Raw genomic sequence first — 27,050 nt, 5'->3', positions numbered from 1 at the left:
CTTTTGAATATTTAAGTGAAGTTTATTCTGACCAAGCACCTCCTCATTTTTCTCAGTCGATAATGTAATTCCCCTTGTTGTACAAACTGTTACAGAAGCTGTTATAGAAAAGAGGGAAAGGTTTGCTGCAGCTACACACAGCCCCGGTTAGATCACACCGAGAGGACTGTGTGTAGCCCTGAACGGCACCTTATAAAGGATCAGTATTGGTCTTGGAATCAGGGCAGTGCTGATCCAGCAGAATGTCAGTTCTGGAGAGTAAGTGGACATTCTCCCCTCCGTAAATTGAGGCAATCCAAAACAGCTGCCCGTGTCTTCAGTCACAGCAAGTCCCATTCCTCTACCACCCTCTACCCGCTGACCGACATTGGCTCCCGGTCAAAGAATGCATTTAATTCAAACTTTCTTCGCCTTGTGTTCAAATCCCTCCTTGTTCTCGCCCCTCCTTATCTCTATAATCTCCTCGAACCCCACACGTCTCTGAGGTATCTGTGCTCCTCTAATTCTGGCCCCTTGTACATTCCCAATCAGAATCGCTCCACCATTGGATGACCGTGGTTTCACTTACTGAGGCCCCAAACTCTGGAATTCCCTCCCTAACCCTCTCCGCCTCGACCTCACTTTCCTCCTTTAAGACTCTTCTTAAAACCCACCTCTTTGACCAAGCTTTTGTTCATATGGCCAAACATCTCCTTCTGTGTGTCAGTGTCAGATTCTGTTACATAATGATCCTGTCAACCATCTTTGGTGGTTTCATTACGTTAAAGGCACTATCTAAATGTAAGCTGTTGTTGTAATGGGGCATATAGAGAAGGAGACGAGCTCCTCTTCCAACTTTCACCCTGATATTTTTTGATCTGAGTTTGCACAACGAATGTGAATAAAGTTTGTTATGTTTAAAATGTGTCCAATCCCTTGGGGAACTGAACCACATTGGCACACACAGACCAACGGAAAGAAGAAACCACGGGAGTCTTTGCGTGGTTTTGATTCAGTTTATCCAATAATTAATTCCAAGGGCACCTTATTAAAATCAGGAATGATGACAACTGTAGCCAGTCGGATTTGTACCTCTGTGAGGAGACCCCACAGGATTCCAACTCCATCCTCTTAACCACTCCGCCAGGAACACAGGGCCGATACTGACATCACTGCTCTTTGTATAAAATCAGAGACGGCTACATCAGACGGTCATTCAGCATGTTGTCTCTCTGGAAGAGCAACTCAACTACTGTAATTCCACACCCCACCTTTTCCCCACAGCAACTCTCCTCGTTCTTTCTGTCAAAATACAACACCATGCATTCAATATGAGGTGGCAACTGCTTGTCCTAATGGGGCTGATAAATGTTAAGCAGCAGTGGGAGTCGAACTCACGACTCCATAAACACCTTAAACCGCTCGGCCACGCTACCACATGGGTGGAATTCATTAATCATTCCCTTCACATGTTTTGGCACTGAAATAGAACAAAAGCAACAGAGAAGCAATAGGCAAAATACTGCGGATGCTGGAAATCTTAAACAAAAGCAAAAAATGCTGGAAAAACTCAGCAGGTCCGACAGCATCTGTGGAGAGAAAGACAGAGTTAACGTTTAGAGTCCGTATGACTTCTTCAGAGCTAAAGGGAAGTAGAAATATGAAGTCCTACTTCCCTTTAGTTCTGATGAAGAGTCATACAGACTCGAAACGTTAACTCTGTCTTTGTCCCAACAGATGCTGTCAGACCTGCTGAGTTTTTCCAACATTTTTTGTTTTTGTTTCAGAGTAGGATTAGGTCATTCGGAACCTCAAACCAGCTCCGTCAGTTAAACAGCACTTCGTAACAAACAGAAATCATCTCCACTCAAAAACACAATGAGTTGCAGTGAAGGGTCGGCACCATTTAAACTCAATGAACTGGTCTGGTTCCAAATCTCCTGCTGGAAATGACAAGAAAACCTTTCACTGAATTCACTCCGGGTCTTGACTTCAGAAGGACAGGACACAAGGTAACAAAGTACATTTCGACAGAATTGGTTATAAAATGGCAGAATGACTGGGAAAGTGCATCCGTGGTGTTGGGAAAGATAAAATTATCGAAAGTTCCAACAAAGAAAGAGGCAACTCGGCCTGGCGTGCTGCTGTCAAAGAGCAGCTGTGATTGGTTGACCAGGAGTGGTCAATTGCTCTTCCATTTCACACTGCGAATTTAGTGAATGTTTGCAGATGCACAGAAATAAGAAACACGGGGTATTTGGATGTTTTTTATTCAACTTAACCGATAATTAATTCCACAGACCGTCAGTTAAAATCAGGAATGATAAGAAGCATAAACTACAGGGGTCAAACCTGTGTGAGAAAACTCCAGCCGATTTCCAGTCCATCGGTTTAACCAATTCGCCACAATACCTAGTGAAAGTTCGCTATTGTTTGTATAAAATAATAGAATGGAGACAGGGAGTAACAGAGAAAAAAGATTTTCAGTCCGTGCCATTGCCCCAACCACCTCTCCCCATTCTCCCAACCAAAATGTAACACTGCACAGGTCAGCCGCCCCCTGGCCGCACGGAGGATTTTTTGGAAGCGTCTCAAACAACAAAGTTTGGCAGCCGCGGGACTGGAGCCCAAAGCAGGGAAGCCTCAGCCAGCATCTTAACCCACTCGGTGACTCAGTAGCACATTTAGAGCAGAAACAACCATTGCCTTGACCGGCATCGGCTCTGAATTAGAGTGTGGGAAAAATATAATCAGGAATGGGCCATTCGGCCCCTCGGGCTTTCTCAGCTACTTAATAAGATCATGTGACAACTTCAATCATCATCCGCTTTGTAACATCCGGGTATTTAGTAGCTGAACAGTCTCCACACAAAAAGAAACAGAAAGAAATGTCCTCTTGCATCTTTTAAAACAGCGCTTTTGTTTTCTCTGGACCATCTTAATCTGAAGCCACAAAACTATTGTAAATAATGTTTGGGTGGTAAATATGATGAACTGAACCAGCTTGACACACACAGAGGAACAGACACAGACATAGACACCGAGAGTGACAGAGGACAAGGGTTTGTTTCTAAGGAGAGACAAACACCCAGAAAGCAAGCCTGACACCAACCTGGCTCCGTTTTTGTTCCATTTCCGACTAGAAGTTTCGTGAATATTTTTGTGAATGAACGGAAATAGGAAAACGCCCGAGTGTTTGGATGGACTTGGTTCAATGTAACCGGTAATTAACTCTGTAAACACAGAGTTAAAACCAGGAGTAATGAGAAGCGGGAAACCCCAATGGATTTGGACTCTATCGCCTTCACCACTCAGTCACCACGACTGACTCAATGCACAGGGTGATGTTGTTAGTATGAAATCATGGGTGGCTACAGCAGAGAAGGAGAACATTCTTGTCCGTGCCGGCTCTCTGGAAGAGCAATTTAACTCATTCCATAACCCTCGTCTTTTTCCTCACAGCAATTTATTTTGAATCTGTCTCTCCTCGTCCTTCCTGTTAAAATGAAACACCGCACACAAACCGTACAATTCGATTTGAGCTGGCATTTGTTCGACTCGCTGTTCAAGCTGCTCATGTAGAACTTTCAATTTCCAAAACCCACCAACCTCATCACTGCGGCTCCTGTGAAACTGACAAGGGAACACACGGCAGAAATTCATCACTGAAAGTAACTGACACACATCAAATTCTAAACACGTTTACCTTGGTAGGAGGCTGTGGCACAGTGGTACTTTCACTGGTTTGGGATTCTGGGGATCAAATCTCACCATGGCAAATGGTGAAATTTGTTTTCAATGAAACATCTTGTGATCATCACTAATGGCAGTAGGGACGAAAATCTGCAGTCCCAGCAATAACTCTTATATACTCTCTGGAAGAGGACTGACCTAGCCAGGGACTACCCACCCATCCAGTTTATGAACCCAATCTTTCCCTGGAAAGCAGGGAATGGGAATGTAGGACACGAGAAGGGTTCACAGGACCTGATTGTCCCAGACACTGATAATAGGAATGTGCACAGTATCAATTATCCACAGTCTTGTGTATGTTGTTAAACATTGAAATTATTTTGAACTGATTTTCAATGTGAAGAATCGGAATGAGCTTATTTTGTTCAGTAGATATACAAGAAGGTACATGCTCATGTGCAAGCACTGTGTGTTTGAAACTCAAGTGAATGGTTCCGATCATTTCTGCAGTTGTACTAGTCTGGTTTCAGATTCAGTTCCTAATCCGTTTAGTGTCTGAGATTCAAAGTGTTGGATAGAAGGGCAAGATATACATCTCGCGAGATTAAGTTATGAAATGCCAGAATAACTTAGAGAGATGCAACCGGGGTGTTAGGAAACACAAAATGACAGAAAGTTACAGCAAATAAAGAGGCCATTTGGCCCTGTGTGCTGCTTTCAAAGAGCAGTGTGATTGATCTGAATATTCAAGGGTATTCGTAATTTAGAAAGGATAGACAAAAAGGGAAAGGAGGCGGGGTCGCGCTCTTAATAACGACAAGATCGGTACATTCATGAGAGAGGGTCTTAGATTGAAGGATCAAGATGTCGAATCAATTTTGGGGGAGCTAAGAAACGGGCAAGAGGCAACAAACATTGGTGCGAGTTGGTCAACAAACTGCAGTGGTAATGTTGGGCACTGTAATAAATCAGGAAATTAGAGCTGCAAGTAACATGGGTAATACAGGAATAATATTCGGCTGTGCACCACCAGCTCTATAGTCAGTGCTTTGTAACCCATCACAGCCCTTCTCTTTCATTTTCACGCCCTCTGGATCTGTTCTTGACTTGTTGCACGTGTGACATTTCCAGCCCTGATGTGAAACTTTGACTCTCACTCCCCTGACTCTGACAGAGATGTTCTGTGTTGCTTTCAGCCAGGAAGACAATAACATTGGTTTTAAAAGTTCGCCCAAGGGCAGTAAATCCCAATTTCCTGACAGGGAATCGAACTGGAGGTACAGCAGTGAAAGTGCTGAACCCTAACCAGTCGGCCATCAGGGAAGCTGTTAACAGGGCTGGAAATTTGGCTCATGAAGGCTGATTTTGGCATTTTTTCATTCCCGATTCCTTTCACCAGAGATAAATTTCTCTGACCAAATGGTCTGTTCAGGTTGAACACAATGGGCCAACGAGAAGAACCATTGCTGTTATCTGGAACATGAAATCGATAGTTTCCTCCATTAATACAGTTCTTCACCTTTGACAGAGCTGTTAGTCACCTGACCGAATATGTGACTCGGTGTCACACTTTGTTATATAATGATCCTGGGGAACACCTTGTGGCGTTTCATTAGGTTAAAGGCGCTTTATAAATATAAATTGCTGTTGCAGTTTAACATACAGAGAAATAGACAAACTCCTCTTGCATCTTTTACCCTGAGAGTTTTTCCTTGTAATATTTTAAAATGAAGTTCCACAACTAAAGTAAATGAAGTTTGTGCTGGTAAAATGTATTCAATCCCTCGGGGAACTGAAGCACATTGGCACATACAGAGGAACACACACAGACGGATACACCGAGTGTGACAGAGGCCTAAGGAGAAACAAACGCCCAGAAAACAAGATGTCACCAACTTGGCTCAGTTTTTGTTTCATATCCGACTGGAGACTTGCAGAAGACTGACACAGAAATGGATTTGTTTGGATGGTTTTTCTTCTATTTGAATGAGAATTAATTCTACAGTCAAGCAGAAATAACGAGAAGCACAGTCAGCAAGATTCAAACCAACGTCAGGAGGCCCCAATGGATTTTAAACCCATTCACCTTAAACATTGGACAACAACTACAGAACTTGCTAACATGCTAATATTATTTGTTTAAAATCATAGAATGGTTACAGCAGGGAAAGTGGGCCTTCTGCCCGTCCTAGCATTGCCATTACCTGACCTTTCTCCAGAACCCTGCAATTTACACTGTCTCTCGTCGTTCTTCCTACAAAATAATAGCATGTTTAGTTAAAACACAGAAGTCTCGTTCAGCCAATAACAGCATCGAGTGTGTTAGACATGAACATGAAGTGAACAGTGAGGTGAAATACTGCCACAAGCTGCGGATGTACAACTTCCAATTTCCAAAACCCACCAACCTCATCAATGCGGCTCCTCTGGAACTTTCAAGGGAAATATTGATCCTTAAAAGGGGCCGCTCCCAGATCTATGCACAGTCCTCCAGGTGTGATCTAACCAGGGCTTTGTATAGCTCTAGCAAACCTTTCCCTCTTTTCTATAACAATCTCTGTAACAGGTTGTACAGCAAAATATATTAGATTGTATATTTCGACTGAGAAAAACGAGGAGGTGCTTGATCTCACAGCCATGTGTCCTGGTCAATGTTCACGAATATTAATCCGCAATATAATGAAAAAAAAATTTAGGCCGGCATCGAGCCCATTCGAAATCTATAGAATTATTGGATTCAAACAAACCCATCAATTATTCTCTCTTCCTCAGCTCCACAGTGAGTGAGACAGGGAAAAGCAGAAAAGCAGCAATATTCCGGCCCCGCACTCTCCAATCACCCGCTGCCAGCAGAAAGCAGCGACTGCAGCTTGAATGAGCGGGTTACTGCCCATCCCTGGAACACAAGGTACTCCAACCCGGGCCAAACTTCCCAATTCACCGAACACAGGCTCAAGGAAACGCAGGTAGATTATATCCCGGTCCCTAACCTCCGAGCAGCATTTACTGAATACCCGAGGGAACGAGTCACAAACAAAAGTAACACCAACTTTCTAAATCTTTTTATTGGATGTGTTCATTTCATTTTAAGTTCTGTAGATGGGAAAATGGCCGAAATAGAGGTTGGTGAATAACAGCTTGGAACCATGTTCCTCTCGCCCACTGCAATGCTGATCCTTCCAATTTACAGGTATTTGGGGGCAATTATCAGTTTGATACTCAGATTAGCTCCGTCTCCATATTATAAAATGAATCTAGCACTGGAGAAGGTAGAACCATAGAACCATAGAACACTACAGCACAGAAAACAGGCCATTCGGCCCTTCTAGTCTGTGCAGAAATATTATTCCACTAGTCCCATTGACCTGCACCTAGTCCATAGCCCTCCAGACCTATCCCATCTATGTATCTATCTAATTTATTCTTAAAACTTAAGAGTGAGCCCGCATTTACCAGGTCAGATGGTAGCTCGTTCCACACTCTAACCACTCTCTGAGTGAAGAAGTTCCCCCTAATGTTCCCCCTAAACCTTTCCCCTTTCAACCTAAAGCCATGTCCTCTCGTGTTTATTTCTCCTAATCTAAGTGGAAAGAGCCTACTCGCATCTACTCTGCCTTTTCCCCTCACAATTTTGTTAACTTCTATCAAATCTCCCCTCATTCTTCTACGCTCCAAGGAATAAAGTCCTAATCTGTTTAATCTTTCCCTGTAACTCAACTCCTTAAGACCCGGCAACAATAAAGATTTACTGGATTGATGTTAGAACTGAAAAGTTTTAACATTCAACAAAGATTGAATTGATTAAACAGGTTTTCTCTAGAAAACAGGGTGAGGCATGACCTGATCGAAGCCTTTAATATTCCGAAAGGGTTTGGAAGATGCTTCCACTTACGGATAGACAAGAATAAATAAAAGTTGGTCACCAGGAAATCCAATGTCCAATTCAGAAGCAACGTCTTTAATCAAATATAAAAGCAGAAAATGATGGAAATATTCAGAAAATATGGGAATTAAACTATGTCTCTCCTCAGACGCTACCAGACCTGTTTAGAATTCGAAGTTCTGTTTTTATTTCAGATTTACAGCATCGCCTTTCATTTTTTTCTTCAGAAGAGAATGTAGAGCCCATTGCCAGAGGATTAGAAATCCAAGTCTGTGCTGGACACGCCTAGGTAAAGTCACACTGTGAAAACATCATTCAGCAGCTAATTATGGAAAAAGGTTTACTCGATCATCTGATTAGTTGACACAGCAACAGTCACATCTGATGGAGAAAATTTAGAGATTTCTTGCGTGTGAAGGCATTTACTCAGTTTGGCCACCAGTGAACAATCCAGCTATAAAAGTTCAAAGGATTTGCTCCGCAATAGGCGCATTCTTACTGACAAGACGGAGTTTAAATGTTTGGTGTATGGAAGGAGAAATCACTTCTTCACCTCAACTGCGAAGAATCCAGTGAATTCACATCTAACTGTAGGGGTTTGTTTTGTTGTTAATTACACCCAGGACAGAAGCATGGTAGAGGCCGATACAATTTATCGTATCAATTGATTGTATAATTTAAACCTTGACCATAAAGCTGCAATTACCATCGGATCATAAAAATTTATTGGATATGCAATTACGTCCTCCCACCCAGCATTCAATGCGGGACAGAATGTGCCCTATCCAGAGCGCCAGGGTCGTACGCATGCGCATGGCGGTGTCTGATTCGCACCTGCGCATTGCGGGCTCTTGGCTGAGCATGCGCAGTGCTGTCCTGTGAGTCGAGTGGCAGAGTGGGTGAGAAAATGGCGACTGGAGCAAAATAACAGAGTTAGTGGGTGTGCGGGAGGAATGGAGCCAGCGGAGTGGGCAGGGAGGTTTTATAAACACTTGGTGCAGCCCGCAGAGCCTTAATCAGAAACTACAGGCCCCGCGTTTGCAGCGAACAGACCGGATATGGCTGGGTCTCCCTCTGCTCGGCCCGGGGACGCGGCTGTGCAGCAGAGCGCATGCGCGGTCATCCTGGTCCAGGTAGCAGGAGGACAGAATGTTGTGAATATCCTGGACTGACAGGGATGGATTTTGGAAACTCCTTTTCCAGGGGTTTAGAAGGGGAGGATTTACACACAACAAACTCAAACCAAGAGAAATATTTCTCAATTTCTGTCCTGGACTGACAGTGATTGATTGTTTTGCAATCTTTTCATAGGATATCACATGGGAAGGATTTGCAGACGGGAAACTCAAACCAAACATCAGATCAAGATCTGACAGACTCACTCGATTCATCAACCTTTGAGAGTAAGTAATGAGTTTCAGGTCATTATCACTCATTGTGTAAAATTTTTGCTCACACCCCTCCTGTAAATCTTGCTTCTTAACTTAAATCTGTGTCCCATAACCCTTTTATGATCAGATAATGTGAACAGCTTTTCTTTAACTACCTCATGTAAACCAATCATTAACTTGTATACCTCTATCAAATTTCCCCTCAATCTACTTTGCTCCAAGGAAAACAACACCAGTTTTTCCAAACTAATCTAAAATCCTTCACCCGTTGAACCACTCTGGTAAGTCTCCTCTGCACCCTCTTAAGGACCCTCTCATCCTTCATAATGTGTTGTGATCAGTGGTTTACACAAACCCAGATGTTCTGTGTCCATGTCTGTGATGTCATCACACATCGACAATTACACTGTGACATCAGCACACATCGATAATTACACTGTGACATCAGCACACGCCGACAATTGCGCGGTGACATCACCCCGCTCCCAGGGTATTTCCTCAACTGGGAGATTTTTCTCTGACTTCAGTGCTTCTGATATCTTTCCAGCTACGTTCTCCGGCAGGAGTTTCCAAAGCTGAAAAGAGTTAAATTGTTTCACAGGTGAGTAGTTTTGACAATTCATTTACAATTTGGAGCTTTTAGTCCTCTGTTATCCGTGTGAGGTCCGACAGCTCTGCGGCTGGTGTGACTCCTTTACTGTGGATCTGATTCTGTGTCTATCCATTGCTCTGTTTCACCTCTGCCCTCCCTGATCACCTCTCTGCTGTTGTCTAACTTTCTCTGTCTCTAATAGTGGGTGTATTTTAGCTCTGTTTAGGATTTTACGGTTACTTCTGCCAACTGCTGCCCTGACCATGTGCTGCTGGCTTACCAGCTATAGCTTCCCACCATGTCTTTCATAGTCAGGAGTTGTTTTTCCTGCGATATAGTCCATCTCGCTTCTACCCCTGAGCTTATATTGATCATCAGCTTCTGTATCATTTTTGTTCCCTGTAGTTCATTCTGCACCCCTGAAATGTTAACTCTGTTTCTCTCTCCACAGATACTGCCTGACCTGCTGTGTATTTCCAGCATTTTCTCTTTTTATTTCAGATTTCCAGCAGCTGCAGTATTTTGCTATTATTTTATTGGCAGGCAAAGTTACTGAGGTGGAAATAGATGGTCTTAGTGATATGTAGTCAGAAGCTCAGCTTAGGGTGAAATATGACACTAAGGTTGTGAACAGTTTGGCTCAGCCTCAGAGTTGTCAGAGAGATGGATGGCATTGATGGTTAGGGAGTGGAGTTTGTAGCAGGGACTGAAGACAATGGCTTCAATCTTCCCAATATTTAAATGGAGGAAATTTCTGTTCATCCAACACTGGATGTTAAACAAGTCCGGATGGTGTGTGACTTGGAGGGGAACTTGGAGGTGATGGTGTTCACATACATCTACCCTGGTCTTTCTAGGGGATGGAGGGTGAGGGTTTGGGAGATGTTGGTAGAATTGCAGATGCATAAAATTCCTTTCCTTCACCCCCTGCCTCTCCCATCTCCCTCTCTATTTCCCCCAGTAGATGCTGGTGTTTTGTATAGTCCCTGACCAGTTGGCAGGTTCCCTTCCCTGAAGGACATTAGTGAACCAGTTGGGTTTTTATAACAATCCAGCAGTTTTCATGGTCACTTTTTCCTGGTACTGGCCCCACAAATTACCAGATTCATTCACCTCAATTTCACAACCTGTTTTTGTGTTATTGTGGTTTGTCTCTCATTCACTTTTGTCTATTTAAACTATTTCCCCAGGATTTTCAATTGGGAAACCCAATGTTTCATCAGAATCTAACGGTGTCGCACAATTAGTCGTAACCTGAATTTCATCGGATTTTGAACATGGAAGGAAAAAGCACCGTTCACCGTGGGGAGAAACCGTACACGTGTTCTCTGTGTGGACGAGGCTTCAGCCGATTATCTGGCCTGTCAAAACATAAATGCAGTTACAGTGGGGAGAAACCATGGAAATGTGGAGACTGTGGAAAAGGATTCAATTATCCATCCAGGCTGGATACTCACCAGCGCACACACACGGGGGAGAGGCCTTTCACTTGTTCTGTATGTGAGAAGGGATTTGTTAATTCATCCACCCTCCTGAGACACCAGCTCATTCACACTGAAGAGAGGCCATTCACCTGCTCCGAGTGTGGAAAGGGATTCACTCGGGCATCCAGCCTGCTGAGGCACCAGCGAATTCACACTGGTGAGAGACCGTTCACCTGCTCCGAGTGTGGGAAGGCATTCACTCAGTTATCCAACCTGCAGACACACCGGCGAGCTCACACTGGTGAGAGGCCCTTTACCTGCTCTGAGTGTGGGAAGGGATTCAGACATTCATCCCACCTGCTGACACACCAGAGAGTTCACACTGGTGAGAGGCCATTTACCTGCTCCGAGTGTGGGAAGGGATTCACTCAGTCATCCCACCTGCTGACACACCAGAGAGTTCACTCTGGGGAGAGACCGTTCACCTGCTCTGAGTGTGGGAAGAGATTCACTCAGTCATCAAACCTGCTGATACACCAGAGAGTTCACTCTGGGGAGAGGCCGTTCACCTGCTCTGAGTGTGGGAAGCGATTCACTCAGTTATCCAACCTGCTGACACACCTGCGAGTTCACACTGGGGAGAGACCATTTATCTGCTCTGAGTGTGAGAAGGGATTCGTTAATTTATCCGATCTGTTGAGACACCAGCGAATTCACACTGGGGAGAGACAGTTCACCTGCTCCGACTGTGGGAAGGGCTTCACACAGTCATCCCACTTGCTGAGACATCAGCGAATTCATGCTGGAGAGAGGCCATTCATCTGCCCTGTATGTGGGAAGGGATTCACTGTATCCTCTGACCTGCTGAAGCACCAGAGAATTCACACCGAGGAGAGGCCGTTCAGCTGCTCCGAGTGTGGGAAGGGATTCACCTGGTCATCCCAACTGATGAGACACCAGCGAGTTCACAAATAACGAACAGGACATTACTGTTAATCACATCCAGGACTGAACCTTGTTTATTGTACTCTGTTTCTGCTGATGTTAATAAACTCTAGCCCTGTTATTGGGGCTAATATTCTGGATAAGGACAAATAAAATAAATTTGTGTTAAATATAGCATATTGAGTCTTGTTAATATCTCTAACACAAGTTAGTTTCTCTGGAAGAGCTCTCCCTCTCCCCTCCCTCCTCCATCCTCACCTCTAACAACAAGTGTGAGGAGCTCATGGGGCTTCTTTGTCACTAAGATTGAGACAATCCGATCAGCTGCCTCTGCTGCTGCCCTCCCTTCCACTAGCCCACCAGGACAAACTGTCTCTTTAATGTTCCACCTTGTCCAAGCCGTGAACCCACATCTTTCATTAGCTTCTCTCCTATCTCCCTTCCTGCCCTCTCAGTGTTCATCTTGTCCATGAGACCCACCTCCTGCTCCATCGACCCTATTCCCACTAAACTGCTGATTACCCAACTTCCCCATGTTCACTGATATTGTTCACAGTTCTCTCTCTTCTGGTACTATCCCTCTCTCCTTCAAATCATCACCCTTTCCTCAAAAAACAATCCTTAACTCTCCTGTCCGTGCAAAGTATTGACCCATCTTCAAACCCCAGTTCCTCTCTCAACTCCTGAAAAGTGTTCACACCTCCCAAATCCGTCTCCATCCTTCCCAGAACTCCCTGCTTGAATCCATCCAATCAGGTTTCTGCCCCTGCCACTGTACTGAAACAGCTCTGATCAAAGCCACTAATGACATCCTATGTGACTGTGACAAAGGGAAACTATCCCTTCTCGATCTGTCTGCAGCCCTTGACAGGATTGACCACACCATCTGCACCAACACCTCTCCACTGTCGTCCAGCTGGGTGGGGCTTCTCTCTCCTGGTTCCATTCTTCTCTATCTAATCATAGTCAGAGAATCACTTGGAATGTCTTCCCTTCCCACTCCCACAGTTACCTCTGGTGTCCCCACAGGATCCAGCCTTGGCCTCCATTTATTTCTCAGCAATATTCTCCCCACAGCGACATCATCTGAAAACACAGTGTCAGTTATCACATGGACACTGACAGTGCCCAGCTCTACCTCACCAACACCTCTCTCGACTTCTCCACTTTTGTTAAATTATCAGACTGTTTGTGGATGTGCAGAAATTTTCTCCAATTAAATTTTGGGAAGATTGAAACCATTGTTTTCATTCCTGAGCTACCAACTCCATTCTTTATCCTATTTCTATCAGGTCATCTCTCAGCCTTCTCTTTTCTCGAGAAAAGAGCTTCAGGCTGTTTAGCCTTTCCTGGCGATTATAATGTATCTGTTTTTGGAACATTTGTGAATGAACTTTTATGTCCCTGGCCCTTGCGACGCCTGACAGCAGTTTCGAGTCTGTATGACCCTTCTTCAGAGGGTGTCTCTATTGGACAGAGTGGTTTCTGGGCCGCAGAGAATTGTGGGATTTTGAAAATGGGAGAAGAAAGCACCGTTCACAGTGTTCTGCATGTGGATGAGGTTTCAGCCGATCATCTGGCCTGCTCAAAACATAAATGCAGTCACAACTGAGAGCAGTTGTGCAAATGTTGATAATGGGAAGGTATTCATTTACCCATCGAAATTGGAAACTCGTCGGAGTGTTCACACTGGGGAGAGGCCATTGACCTGTTTAAAATGTCAGAAGGGATTCACTCTGTTAACCCACCTGCAGACACACCAGCGAGTTCTCACTGGGAAGATGCCATTCATCTGCGCTGTGTGGAAAGAGATTCATTAATTTATCCAACCTGATTGCACATCAAAGAGTGCTTTTAAATTTCAAGACTGTGGGAAGTGCTTAACAAGTTCTCAGGAACTGATCTGCCAGCAATGTATTCATACTGATGAGAGACCGTTCAGATGCCGCCTTTATGGGACTGGATTCAGGCAATCATCCCAACTCTCTCTACACAAGCGCTCTGACACCGGGGAGAGGCTGTACACCCGCACCAAGTGTGGGAAGATACGCATTCAGTCATCCCACCTGCTGAGACACCAACGAGTTCACAGCGAAATACAGTGATTGGATTTTGCTGTTAATAATGTACAAGAATGAATTATACCTATTGGGGTCTGTTTCAGCTGATGTTAATAAACTCCAGCCCAGTTATAAGGTTAATATTCTGGATAAAGCTGAAATAAATCAACATTCTGTCAAACACAGAGGATGTTGAATTTTTAAAAACATCTCTAACACAAGTTAGTCCTTGTTTCGGACTCTCCCTCTCCCCTGTCTCCTGCATCCACACCTCCAACAAGTGTGAGGAGCTCATGGAGCTTCTTTGTCACTAAGATTGAGACAATCTTGAGACAATTGAGATCAGCTGCCACTCCTGCTTCTCTCCCTCCCACGGGTACATCCTTGACGTCAACATCCTTGCAATTCGCATCCAATCTCCAACCACTCTTCCATCTCCAAATTCATGCTTATCTCCCAAATCCACGCACAATGGTCCTGGAACTTAGGGGTAAAATGACATTGTGAAAGGATTGTTCACCGGCTGAATTGTGACGTTCTCACTGACAAGACAGAGTTTAAATGTTCTCTGTATGGGAAGAAAAAATAATTGTTCACACCGCTGACTGAGACTCCAGTGACTTCACATCTAAATGTAGGGGGTTTTACTGCAGTTATTTACACCTGGGACAGTATTATGGCAGAGGACCCATGCACTTTGTTTGTCATACCAATTGACTGAATAATTTTATATATTGGTCTTGGGCTTCGTTCGTCATCGGATCACAAAACATAATTTTCTATTCAAAAAAACGACCTCTCAATGGCAGCCTGGTTACCCAGCCTTCAACAGGGACCAGAATTTGCCCTATCCTCACAACGGGAGCTCCCTACACATGCGTATTAGGGTGTGTGCTTGGAGCATGCGTAGTGCGGCCCGTTTCATGAGCATGCGTAGTACTGGTCTGTGACTGAAGCTGCTCAGAGCGGGTGAAATAATATCGAGTGGAGCAAACTAACAGAGTTAGTGGGTGTGTGAGGAGGAATGGAGCCAGCGGAGTGGGCAGGGAGGCTTCATAAAGACACAGTGCAGGCTGCAGACCCCAAATAACAAGGTACCGGTCTTGTGTTTACAGAAAAAGTCTGGATTTCTCCCTTCGCCAGGCCCGGGGTAACGGCCGCCATCTTTATAGTGGGCAATGTGCAGCAGGGCGCATGCGCGGTCATCCTGATCCAGGTAGCAGGAGGAGAGAATTTGAATTTCTATCCTGGACTGACAGGGATGGATTTTGGAAACGCCTTTTACAGGGGGTTAGAAGGGGAACATTTACAGACGGTTGAGATCTGACAGAGTCACTCAATTCATCAGGACCTGGATCCTCCTTTTTTAAAGCTCTGTACGAACCGTTTCCCAAACTTGCCACACTCAGTCCAGGATAGAAATTCAGGGCCTGGATTCTATCGGCCTCTGAGTGTAAGCATTGAGTTCCAGGTCATTACCACTCACTGTGCAAACATTTCTTTCTCACATCCCTCCTGTACATCTTACCCAAAATCTTAAATCTGTGACCCATAATCCTTTCACGATCTGCTACTATGAACAGCTTTTCTTTAACTACTTTATGTAAACCTTTCATAATTTTGTGCACCTTTTGTTAAAACTTCCCTCAATCTACTTTGCTCCAAGGAGAACAATCCCAGTTTCTCCAACCTAACCTTGCAACTAAAATCCCTCATTCCTCGACCCATTCTGGTAAACCTCCTCTGCCCCCTCTCAAGGACCCTCCCATCCTTGATAATGTTTGGTGATCACTGGTTTGCACAGACGAGATGTTCCTTGTTTGTTTGTGTGACATCATCACACATCAACAATCACACTGTGACATCATCACACTTCGACAATTACACTGTGACATCATCACACAGCAACAATCACACTGTGACATCACCCCGCTCCCCGGGTATTTCCTCAACTGGGAGATTTTTCTCTGATTCCAGTGCTTCTGATATCTTTCTAGCTACAGGCTCCGGCAGGAGATTTTAAAGTTTGAAACTGAAATTGTTTCAGAGTTGAGTATTTTTGACCATTCATCTACAATTTGGAGCTTTTAGTTCTCTGCTCTGTTATCTTTTAGAGGTTCCATCGCTCTGGGGCTAGTGTGGCTCCTTTCCTGTGGATCTGAATCCATGTCCATCTTTTGCTCTGTTTCACCTCTGCCCTCCCTGATCACCTCTCTTCCATTGTTTACCTTCCTCTGTCTCTAATACTGGGTGCACTTTAGCTGTGTTTGGCATTTAACTGTTACTTCTGCTGATTTTGTCCAAATAAGGTTTCCTCCACTGTCCATCCCCAGACCATGTGCTGCAGTCTTACCAGCTTTATCTTCCCACAGTATCTTTCACAGTCAGGAATTGTTTTTCCTGTGCTATAATCCATTTCTCTTCCACTTCTGAGCTTATATTGACCATCAAATTCTACGCCATTTTTATTCCCTGTAATCCATTCTGCACACCCTGAAACGTTAACTCTGTTTCTCTCTCCACAGATACTGTCTGATCTGCTGAGTATTTCCAGCATTTTCTCTTTTTATTTCAGATTTCCAGCAGCTGCAGTATTTTGCTATTATCTTATTGCAGGCGTTGCTCACGGAACCGAGTCTAGAAACACAGATGGACCAATTTAGAGCCGGTTTGTATCAGGGTGGGTGTTGGTTACAGAAGTTGGTCCCTGGCCTCCAGTGTAGGTCCTTTCTCATCAAGTCATAAAATCATTGAATGATTACAATACAGACGGAGGCCATTTAGCCCATTGTGCACATGCTGGCTCTCTGCAAGACAAGTCAGCTAGTCCCACTCCCCTGCCCTTTCACTAACACGACCAGCAAATATTGCCAATCCCCAGTTGCCTGTGGAGAAGATGATGTTTGACCTTCTTGAACCACTGCAGTCCGTGTGGTGAAGGTGCTCCCACAATGCTGTTAGGTAAGGAGTTACTGGTTATTCACCCAGCGATAATGAAGGAATAATGATATATGTCCAAATCAACAACAGCAATTTGTGTTTATATAGCACCTTTAACATAATAAAACTTTCCAAGGCATTTCACAGAACAGTATGCGTTTATAAAAACCATTAGTGATTCGGAATGTCCAATCAAAGCTCTCTGCTGTTGACTGAGTTCTGGATTGGCTGATTGATGGACACTGTAACCAGGTCAGTCTGAGTTTCCTCGCAGTGAGTCTGCAATGGTGACTTGAGTCTCAGGAGGACGAGAGATTAACCCTATGAAGACAGAATAAAACAGAACAACTGTGCTTGCACAACGGCAGCAAACACAGCCTTTAAAATAAGGATGAGAATTTTATAATTTAGCTTCTCCTTAACCCGGAGCCAGAAGACCATAAGACCATAAGACATAGGAGCAGAAATTAGGCCATTCAGCCCATCGAGTCTGCTCCACCATTCAATCATGGCTGATAAGTTTCTCAACCCCATTCTCCCCGTAACCATTGATCCCCTTACCAATCAAGAACCTATCTACCTCGGTCTTAAATACACTCAATGACCTGGCCTCCACAGCCTTCTGTGGCAATGAATTCCATAGATTCATCACTCTCTGGCCAAAGAAGTTTCTCCTCATCTCTGTTCTAAAAGGTCTTCCCTTTACTCTGAGGCTGTGCCCTCGGGTCCTAGTCTCTCCTACTAGTGGAAACATCTTCCCCACGTCCACTCTATCCAGGCCTTTCAGTATTCTGTAAGTTTCAATCAGATCCCCCCTCATCCTTCTAAACTCCATCGAGTATAGACCCAGAGTCCTCAAACGTTCCTCATATGTTAAGCCTTTCATTCCTGGGATCGTTCTCGTGAACCTCCTCTGGACCCTCTCCAGGGCCAGCACATCCTTCCTGAGATACGGGGCCCAAAATTGCTCACAATATTCTAAATGTGGTCTGACCAGAGCCTTATAAAGCCTCAGCAGCACATCCCTGCTTTTCTATTCTAGTCCTCTCGAAATAAATGCCAACATTGCATTTGCCTTCCTAAATACCGACTCAACCTGCAAGTTAACCTTAAAAGAATCCTGGACTAGGACTCCCAAGTCCCTTTGCACTCCAGATTTCTGAATTCTCTCCCCATTTAGAAAATAGTCTATGCCTCTATTCTTCCTACCAAAGTGCATGACCTCACACTTCCCCACGTTGTATTCCATTGTGCACATGCGGGCTCTCTGCAAGAGCAAGTCAGCTAGTCCCACTCCCCTGCCCTTTCACTAACAAGACCAGCAAATATTGCCAATCCCCAGTTGCCTGTGGGGAAGATGATGTTTGACCTTCTTGAACCGCTGCAGTCTGTGTGGTGAAGGTGCTCCCACAATGCTGTTAGGTAAAGAGTTACAGGTTATTCACCCAGCGATAATGAAGGAACAGTGATATATGTCCAAACCAACAACAACAATTTGTGTTTAGTTAGCACCTTTAATGTAATAAAACTTTCCAAGGCATTTCAAAGAACAGTATGCGTTTATAAAAAGCTTTAGTGATTAGGAATGTACAGTCAAAGCTCTCTGCTGTTGACTGAGTTCTGAATTGGCTGATTGATGGACACTGTAACCAGGTCAGTCTGAGTTTCCTCACGGTGAGTCTGCAGTGGTGACTTGAATCTGAGGAGAACGAGAGATTAATCCTATGAAGACAGAGTAAAACAGCACAACTGCACTTGCACAACGGTAGCAAACAGCCTTTAAAATAAGGATGAGAATTTTATAATTTATTTTCTCCTTAACGCGGAGCGTTTGTAGGTCACTGAGCACAGGGGTGATGGGTGAACAAGACTTGGTGAGAGTAAGCACACGGGCAGCAAAGTTTTGGATGACCTTAAGATTACAGAGAGGCTGAATGTGGGAGGCCGGCCGGGAGTGCATTAGGAAAGTTAAGTCTAGAGGGAACAAAGGAATGGATGAGAGTTTCAGCAGCAGATGAGCTGAGACTGGGGTGGAGTCGGGCGATGTTACTGAGGTGGAAATAGGCGGTCTTGGTGATGATGTGGATATGTGGTTGGAAGCTCATCTTGGGGTGAAATATTTCACCATAGTTGTGAACAGCCTGGTTCAATCTCAGAACAGTTGTCAGGGAGAGGGATGGAGTCGGTGGATAGGGAGTGGAGTTTGTAGCGGGAACTGAAGACAATGGCGTCAGTCCTCCCAATATTTAACGAGGAAATTTCTGTTCATCCAGTACTGGATGTCAGACAAGTCTGGATGGTGTGTGACTTGAAAGGGAACTTGGAGGTGATGTTGTTCACATACACCTGCTACCCTGGTCCTTCTGGAGTGAAGAGGTTGAGGATTCGGAAGATTCTGTCAAAGTTCTGGTTGAGTTGTAGATGATAAAATCCATTTGCTTTACCGAGTGACTCTGCCACCTCTCTCCCTCCCTCTCTCTCTCTCCCTCTCTCTCTGTCTGTCTCTAATTTCTCTCCGAGAGGACAGAGTCTTGTGTCAGCCCAGACCGGGTGGCATGTTCCCTTCCCTGAAGGACTTGAGTGAACCAATTGGGTTTTTATGACAATCCAGCAGTTTTCATGGTCACTTTTTCCTAGTGCCGGCCCCACAAATTCCCAGATTCATTCAGCTCAATTTCACAACCTGCCTTTGTGTTTTTGTGGGTTCTTTCTCACTCCCTTTTTTCTGTTTTAAATCAATTTCACAGGGGATTAGAACAGGAGGATTTGCAGTTGGGAAACTGAAACCAAACATCACATCAGGATCTGACGGAGTCGCCCAATTTATCGTAACCTGAATATGATTGGATTTTGAACATGGAGGGAAAAAGCACCGTTCACAGTGGGGAGAAACCGTACACGTGTTCTGTGTGTGGACGAGGCCTCAGTCAATCATCTGACCCGATGGAACATAAATGCAGTCACAACAGGGAGAAACCATGGAAATGTGGGGACTGTGGGATGGGATTCAAATACCCATCTGACCTGGAAAAGCATCAGCGCAGTCACACTGGGGAGAGGCCATTCACCTGCTCCACATGTGGCAATGGATTCACTCAGTCATCTGACCTGCAGAAACACCAGCGAGTTCACACTGATGAAAGACCTTTTAAATGTCTAGACTGTGGGAAGGGCTATAAAAGTTCCGGGGAACTGATGTTCCATCAACGTGTTCACACTGACGAGAGACCGTTCAGGTGCTTTCACTGTGGGACAGGGTTCAGGCGATCATCTCAACTCAATGATCATCAGCGAGTTCACACTGATGAGAGACCTTTCAGGTGCTCTCAGTGTGGGACTGGGTTCAATACATTATCCGGCCTCACTGTACACCTGAGAATTCACACTAGGGAGAGGCCGTTCACTTGCTCCCAGTGTGGGAAGGGGTTCACTCAGTCATCCCATCTGCTGGCGCACCAGCAAGTTCACACTGAGGAGAGACTTTTCAAATGCCCAGACTGAGGGAAATGCTATAAAAGTTCTGGGAACCTGATGCGCCATCAACGTGTTCACTCTGATGAGAGATCATTCAAGTGCTCTCACTGCGGGACTGGGTTCAAGACATCATCTCAGCTCACTGTACACCAGCAAATTCATACTGGGGAGAGGCCGTTCACCTGCTCTGAGTGTGGCAAGGGATTCACTACCTCATCCCACCTGCTGAGACACCAGCGAGTTCACAAGTAACTCTTTTGGAGTCAAAACAATTAACTAAATTAACAATAACAAGGGAGAAATTAAGCACAGCCCCTAAGTCAGGTCAGCTGTAAAATCAAAGAAAAACTTTAAAGGAACCTTACAAACATCAAACCAAGATGTGATTAAAGGGGTCAACAAAACACCCCAGTCCCCGCGGTGCCCACCGGGCACGGAAGGCCTCGATGGTGCCGGCAGACACCGCGTGCTCCCTTTCCAGGGACACCCGGCCGCGAACGTAGCCGCGGAAGAGGGACAAACAATCGGGCGGGAGTTCACAAGTAACTGTAGTGATTGGGTTTTGTTGTTAATCACATCCAGACTGAACCATGTTCTTCGGGGTCTGTTTCTGCTGATGTTCATCGACTCCTAATATTCTGGATGATGTTAAATAAATCAGCTTTTTCTTCAGCACAGTGTGTGTTGAATTTTTTAAACATCTCTGTTAGTTCCTTTTGAAGGGCTCTCCTTCTCCCCTGTTTCCTCCATCCTCAACTCCAACAACAAGTGTGAGGAGCTTATGGAGCTTCTTTGTCACTAAGATTGAGACAATCCGATCAGCTGCCTCTGCTGCTTCCCTCCCTCCCACTAGCCCACCGAGACAAACTGCCTCTAACAAAGTTCCCCCTTGTCTGAGCCCTGAACCCACATCTTTGTCCAGTTTCTCTCCCATCTCCCCTCTTGCCCTCCCAGTGCTCATCTTGTCCATGAGACCCACCTCCTGCTCAATCGACCCTATTCCCACTAAACTGCTGATCACCCAACTTCCCCATGTTTGAAGACATGGTCACCAGTTCTCTCTCTCCAGGTGCTGTTCTTTGCCTCAAATCTGCCATCATCACCCCCTCCTCAAAAACAAACCTTTGATCCCACCATTCTTGCAAACAACTGCCCCATCTCCAATCTACCTCTCCTTTCAACACTGTTGGAATATGCTGTCACCTCCCAAATCCTAGGATTGTCAGTGTGAACAGGGTGGGATGTGTTTGGAGACAAGATGTCCCAGTTCTCCACCCTGGGATTCTCAGTGTGAACAGGGTGGGATGTGTTTGGAGACAGGATGTCCCAGTTCTCTACCCTGGGATTCTCAGTGTGAACAGGGTGGGATGTGTTTGGAGACAGGATGTCCCAGTTCCCCACCCTGGGATTCTCAGTGTGAACAGGGTGGGATGTGTTTGGAGACAGGATGTTCCAGTTCTCCACCCTGGGATTCTCAGTGTGAACAGGGTGGGATGTGTTTGGAGACAGGATGTCCCAGTTCTCCACCCTGGGATTCTCAGTGTGAACAGGGTGGGATGTGTTTGGAGACAGGATGCCCCAGTTTTCCACCTTTAAAGGGACAGGGGTTGGACCAGCTGGGCTGAATGATGCTGCTTTATGACATCACTGCAGTGCCTAGTAACCATTCTCCCTGAGCCCTGCTCATTATGGGCTGGCTTTAGCTCAGTGCTGTTACAGGGAGGGAAACAGGAGGAGGATTCGAGCCGTGTGGAGCTCAGGATTAATGGGGAGAGAAACAGGATCAATTTCTACCTGACTGCGTTAGAAATGTCATTGTCCCGGACACTCCCTGTCCCTCAGTATCTGTCTCCGGGGGACAAGCTGATGGGTTTACTCTGTATCTAATCCATGCTGTATTTTCTTGGAGAGTGTTTGATTCTGACAATAGTTGCTCACCTCGATGATGATGAGATAAACACATCAGCTTCTTCCCTAGACACAGATCCTGAAGGACAAGAAGTGTCTGTAATATTCTGGACCATGTCCTCGACCCAGTGTTGAACTCCTTGCTCACATATCCTTTCATCCTGCTTAGTTCTGATGAAAAGATCCCCAGTTTCTCCAGTCTCTCCTCATGGGAAAGAGAAGTTGGAATTAAGTTGGAAACTCAAACAGGAGTTTCACAGCAGACAGGTCACCATGAGAAAACATTTCATTCCACAGTCAGTTGTTATCATCTGGAATACACTGTCTGAAAGTTTAAAAGCAAAATACTGCAGATGCTGGAAATCTGAAACACAAACAAAAATTGCTGGAAAAACTTCTAAGGCATTGACATCTTTCTTTAAATAAGGTGACCAGTACACAGTACTCCAGATGTGGTCTTACCAGTGCCCTGTATAACTGAAGCATAACCTCCCCACTTTAGTAATCAATTCCCTTCACAATAAACAGTAACATTCCATTAACCTTCCTAATTACCTGCTGTACCTGCAAACTAACCTTTTGTGATTCATACACAAGGACACCCAGATCCCTCTGAATCTCAGAGCTCTGCAATCTCCCACCAGTTAGATAAGCTTCTTTATTCTTCCTGCCAAAATGAACAATTTCACATTTGCCCACATTATACTCCATCTGCCAGACCTTTGCCCACTCATTTAACCTATCTATGTCACTTTGCAGCCTCCTTAATGTCATCTTCACAATTTACTTTCCTACCTATCTTTGTGTCATCAGCAAATCTAGCCACCAATCCTTCATCCAAGTCACAGCCACATTCTCAAGGGCAACTAGGGATGGCCCCGCCAGAAAATCCCACAGCCCATAAATGAATTTTTTATAAGTTCAATGGTGCTGCGGTTACCTAGCAATCACCAAGAGGCAGAATGTGCTCTATCTGGATGTGATTAATAGTGACACTAACAGGAGAATTGAGCACATTTAGGGGAACAGAGAGCAAATAGAAACTATTTATGCTGGTTAGGCAGTCTTTCCTCATCTCATTCTATCAACATAACCATCTATTCCCTTCTCCCTCTTGTGCTTGTCCAGTTTCCCCTTAAATAATATTGAATGTGATTCCATCATTGGACAACACTTACTAAACAATCCTGATTGTGCCAAGAGTTATACAAACAACCAATTTAAGATTATCAGTCAGACTCACTGTGTGGCTCACTTACACATGCTAGAAGCTACATATATTCACACACAGGGCCCTGTGCTTTGCAAAAAAACAAAACACATCCATGCATTGCGCCTTTTCCAACTAAACAAAAGCTATACGATTCACTTTACCCTGTGGGTGTACCTACACCACATGGACTGCAATGGTTCAAGAAGGCAGCTCACCACCAACTTCTCGAGAGCAACTAGGGATGGGCAATAACTGCTGGCCCAGCCACTGAAGCCCACACCTCACGAATGAATTAAAAAAACTTTCACCACTCCCAGTGGTAGTGAGTTCCACTTTCTCAACACTCTTTGGGTGAAGAAGTTTCTTCTGAATTCCCTATTGGATTTCTTGTTGACTGTCTTATTTTGATGGTTATGCTCTTCCCCACAAGAGGAAATGTTCTCTCTGTATCCACTCGAACAAAACCTCTCATCATCTTAAAAACCTCGACTAACCTCAGCCTTATTTTCTCAAGAGAAGAGAGACCAAGCATGTCAATCCTTTCCTGATATGTTTACCTTCACATTTCTGGTACCATCATTTTAAACCTGTTCTAGGCCTGATCCAGTGACTCAATATCTTTTTCTATAATATGATGACCAGAACTGCCCTCTTCATTATGGCTGGTAAGATTTAGGTTCGGGAGTCACAGATTACCCAAAAACAGGGTCGAGCTCAGAAGCGATTTGAAAGTAGTTTAGTGAGAAGCAACAATTTAAATATGATGTCTGACAGGTGAGAAGGGTTTACCGGTCCTGGAGGACAAACGGACGGATGACACAGAGTGAGTGCTGGTCTCTGTAGCTGGTGGTGACAGTCTCCTCTGAACGGTTAACTGGTGTGAGCCAGAGCGTGGGTGTTGGGTTGAAGCCAGTGTGGATCACGGCAATATCTCTGTGCTCGCGAGAGCCTGTTTTAACCTTTCCACAGACAGTTGGTTTACATATGGGTCATGAGATCCAATTGTATCAGGGTTAGAAATGTCTTGTTTCAGGGCCTGTGCTAGAGACATGTCCTTGGCAGAGATAACAGGCCTGTCCTGTGTTTGTCAGCCAGCAAGCTGCTATGGAAGCTTTCTTCATGAGAGAGAAAGTAAAGCTACTTCTTCAATATTCCATATACTTCTGAAAATGTTATAAGTTTATTAGGCAGTGATTTCTTACAGTCCATTACTTGGATTGAACTTGTCTCCATTCCCGTGTCAAGGGGATTTCTGTATCAGGCGGGAGGGGTAACATTTGGGAACTCTCGATTCTCCACCAATTCCCATTCCCCTTCTTCCTGATGGATAACGGAGGTGTCACTGTGAATAATGTGCAAGTCAGTAAGAATTGTCAGCAAGGATTAATCAGCACTTTCTAATTGGAGATGTTAATCAGTGGAACCTCTCAGGCACATAATTGTAGAGTTTGTACCAAAGATCAATTTAGGATTGAAGTAAAAGTTCAGAATCTTGTTGTAAAGTAATTTCTGATGAGAGTTCCTGAATTATGGGGAAAGATCAGAGATAGCGGTTCTTAAAGGGACATTGCAGCCCCGACAACACAATCAGCTATAGATCCAGAATATTAAACTCCAGCCCAGTTACAGGGATTATTAACATCAGCAGAAACAAACCCCAACTGTCAGAATGAGCATGGTTCAGTCCTGGATGTGATTAACAGCAGCAATAACAACAGAATCCAACTCCTGCAGTCACTTCTGAACTCGTTGGTATCTCGGCAGGTGTGGTGACTGAGCGAATCCCTTCCCACACTCAGAGCAGGTGAATGGCTTTCTCTGGTGTGAACTTGCTGGTGTACATAGAGGCTGAATGAAGATCTGAATCTTTTTCCACAGGAAGTACAGCTGAATGGCCTCTCCTCAGTGTGAATTCGCTGGTGTTTCAGGAGGTCAAAGGACCGAGTGAATCTTTTCTCACATACAGAGCAGGTGAATGGCCTCTCCTCAGTGTGAATGCGCTGGTGTACAGTGAGGTGGAATGAAGACCTGAATCTCTTTCCACAGGAAGTACAGCTGAATGGCCTCTCCTCAGTGTGAATTCGCTGGTGTTTCAGGAGGTCAAAGGACCGAGTGAATCCTTTCTCACATACAGAGCAGGTGAATGGACTCTCCACAGAGTGAACTCGCTGGTGTGTGAGTAGGTGAGCTGACTGAGTGAATCCCTTCCCACACTCGGAGCAGGTGAATGGCCTCTCCCCAGTGTGAACTTGCTGGTGCACATTGAGGTTGGATAAAGACCTGAATCTCTTTCCACAGGAAGTACAGCCGAACGGTTTCTCCCCAGTGTGAACCTGCTGATGCTTCAGCAGGTCAGAGGACCTAGTGGATCCTTTCCCACATACAGGACAGGGGAACGGCGTCTCCCCAGTGTGAACCCATTGGTGTGTTCGCAGGTGGGATGACTGAGTGAATCCCTTCCCACACTCGGAGCACGTAAATGGTCTCTCCCTAGTGTGAATTCGCTGGTGTACCAGCAGGTCGGATGATGTAGTGAATCCCCTTCCACATTTAGGGCAGGTGAATGCTCTCTCCTCAGTGTGAACTTGCTGGTGTCTCAGCAGGTGGGATAACTGAGTGAAACCCTTCCCACACTCGGAGCAGGGGAATGGCCTCTCCCCGGTGTGACTGCGTCAATGTTTTTCTATCTGGGATGGGTAATTGAATCCTTTCCCACGTTCCTCACATTTCCATGGTTTCTCCATGGTGCGGGTATCCCTGTGTCTCTCCAGGTTGGATGATCAGTTGAAGCCTTGTCCACACAGAGAACACGTGTACAGTTTCAACCCACTGTGAATGGTGTGATGTGTTTTCAGGCTGTGTAACTGGTTAAAGCTCTTTCCACAGTCAGTTCACTTGAACACTCTCACTCGGGTGTGTGTGCGTCTCAGTGCTTTTCCAGTCACACTGATGTTTGAAATCTTTCCCTACAGACAGAACAGACAAACGATTCTCTGTCCACATTCAAAGGTGATGATATTCAGGTCCTGATGAATCGAGTGACTCTGTCAGATCTTGATGTGATGTTTGGTTTGAGTTTCCCATCTGCAAATCCTCCCCTTCTAATTCTCTGTAAAAGGAGTTTACAAGAGCCATCACTGTCAGTACAGGATAGCAATTCAGAACACACAATTCTAGTTTCTATGGACCATTTTTTCCTCTCTTGTTTACTCAAAGCTGCAAATCCCCGTCCCACATACTCTCCCTCCTCCCTGTGCTGAAATCCAAAGAGTTCTGGATAATTCTTTCTGTATCTTTTAAACAAACTTGTACAACTGGAGATAACAACATGTCTGATCATTCACTTCAGTGATTACTCGTGACAAAACATTAATCTGAAACCCGCTGACCGACCACACAGAATAGCAGATGTTAACCTTGTGTCCAAAACTCACAGTGTGGAGATTTAATGAGCGATTGTGAAGGTGGTTTCTTCAAACCTCCCAGGGTTTCCTTCCTTCCTTCTCTTCCTCTCTAACTAAGTTAAACCTGGGATCAGTCTCATGGCC

General features: G+C 44.9%; 1 protein-coding gene and 1 pseudogene across 2 annotated transcripts in view; one reads left to right on the top strand and one right to left on the bottom strand.

The window, feature by feature from the left end:
* Window positions 1-27,050, bottom strand: part of LOC144698352 (uncharacterized) — a 674,481-nt pseudogene that overhangs the window by 250,803 nt on the left and 396,628 nt on the right. The gene's annotated exons all lie outside the window — the stretch shown is intronic.
* The window catches only part of LOC144698328 (uncharacterized), a 694,970-nt gene continuing 682,843 nt past the window's right edge, over window positions 14,924-27,050 (top strand). Inside the window, exon 1 of the mRNA XM_078570285.1 lies at window positions 14,924-15,061. The gene's annotated coding sequence lies outside the window, so the exon portion shown is untranslated. The remainder of the gene's footprint in view (window positions 15,062-27,050) is intronic.

The sequence above is a fragment of the Cetorhinus maximus genome, chromosome 23 (assembly GCF_964194155.1).
Source record: "Cetorhinus maximus chromosome 23, sCetMax3.hap1.1, whole genome shotgun sequence".
Lineage (NCBI taxonomy): Eukaryota > Metazoa > Chordata > Chondrichthyes > Lamniformes > Cetorhinidae > Cetorhinus > Cetorhinus maximus.
Note: the sequence above shows the minus strand (reverse complement) of the source record. Positions and strands in the feature narration are given on the sequence as shown.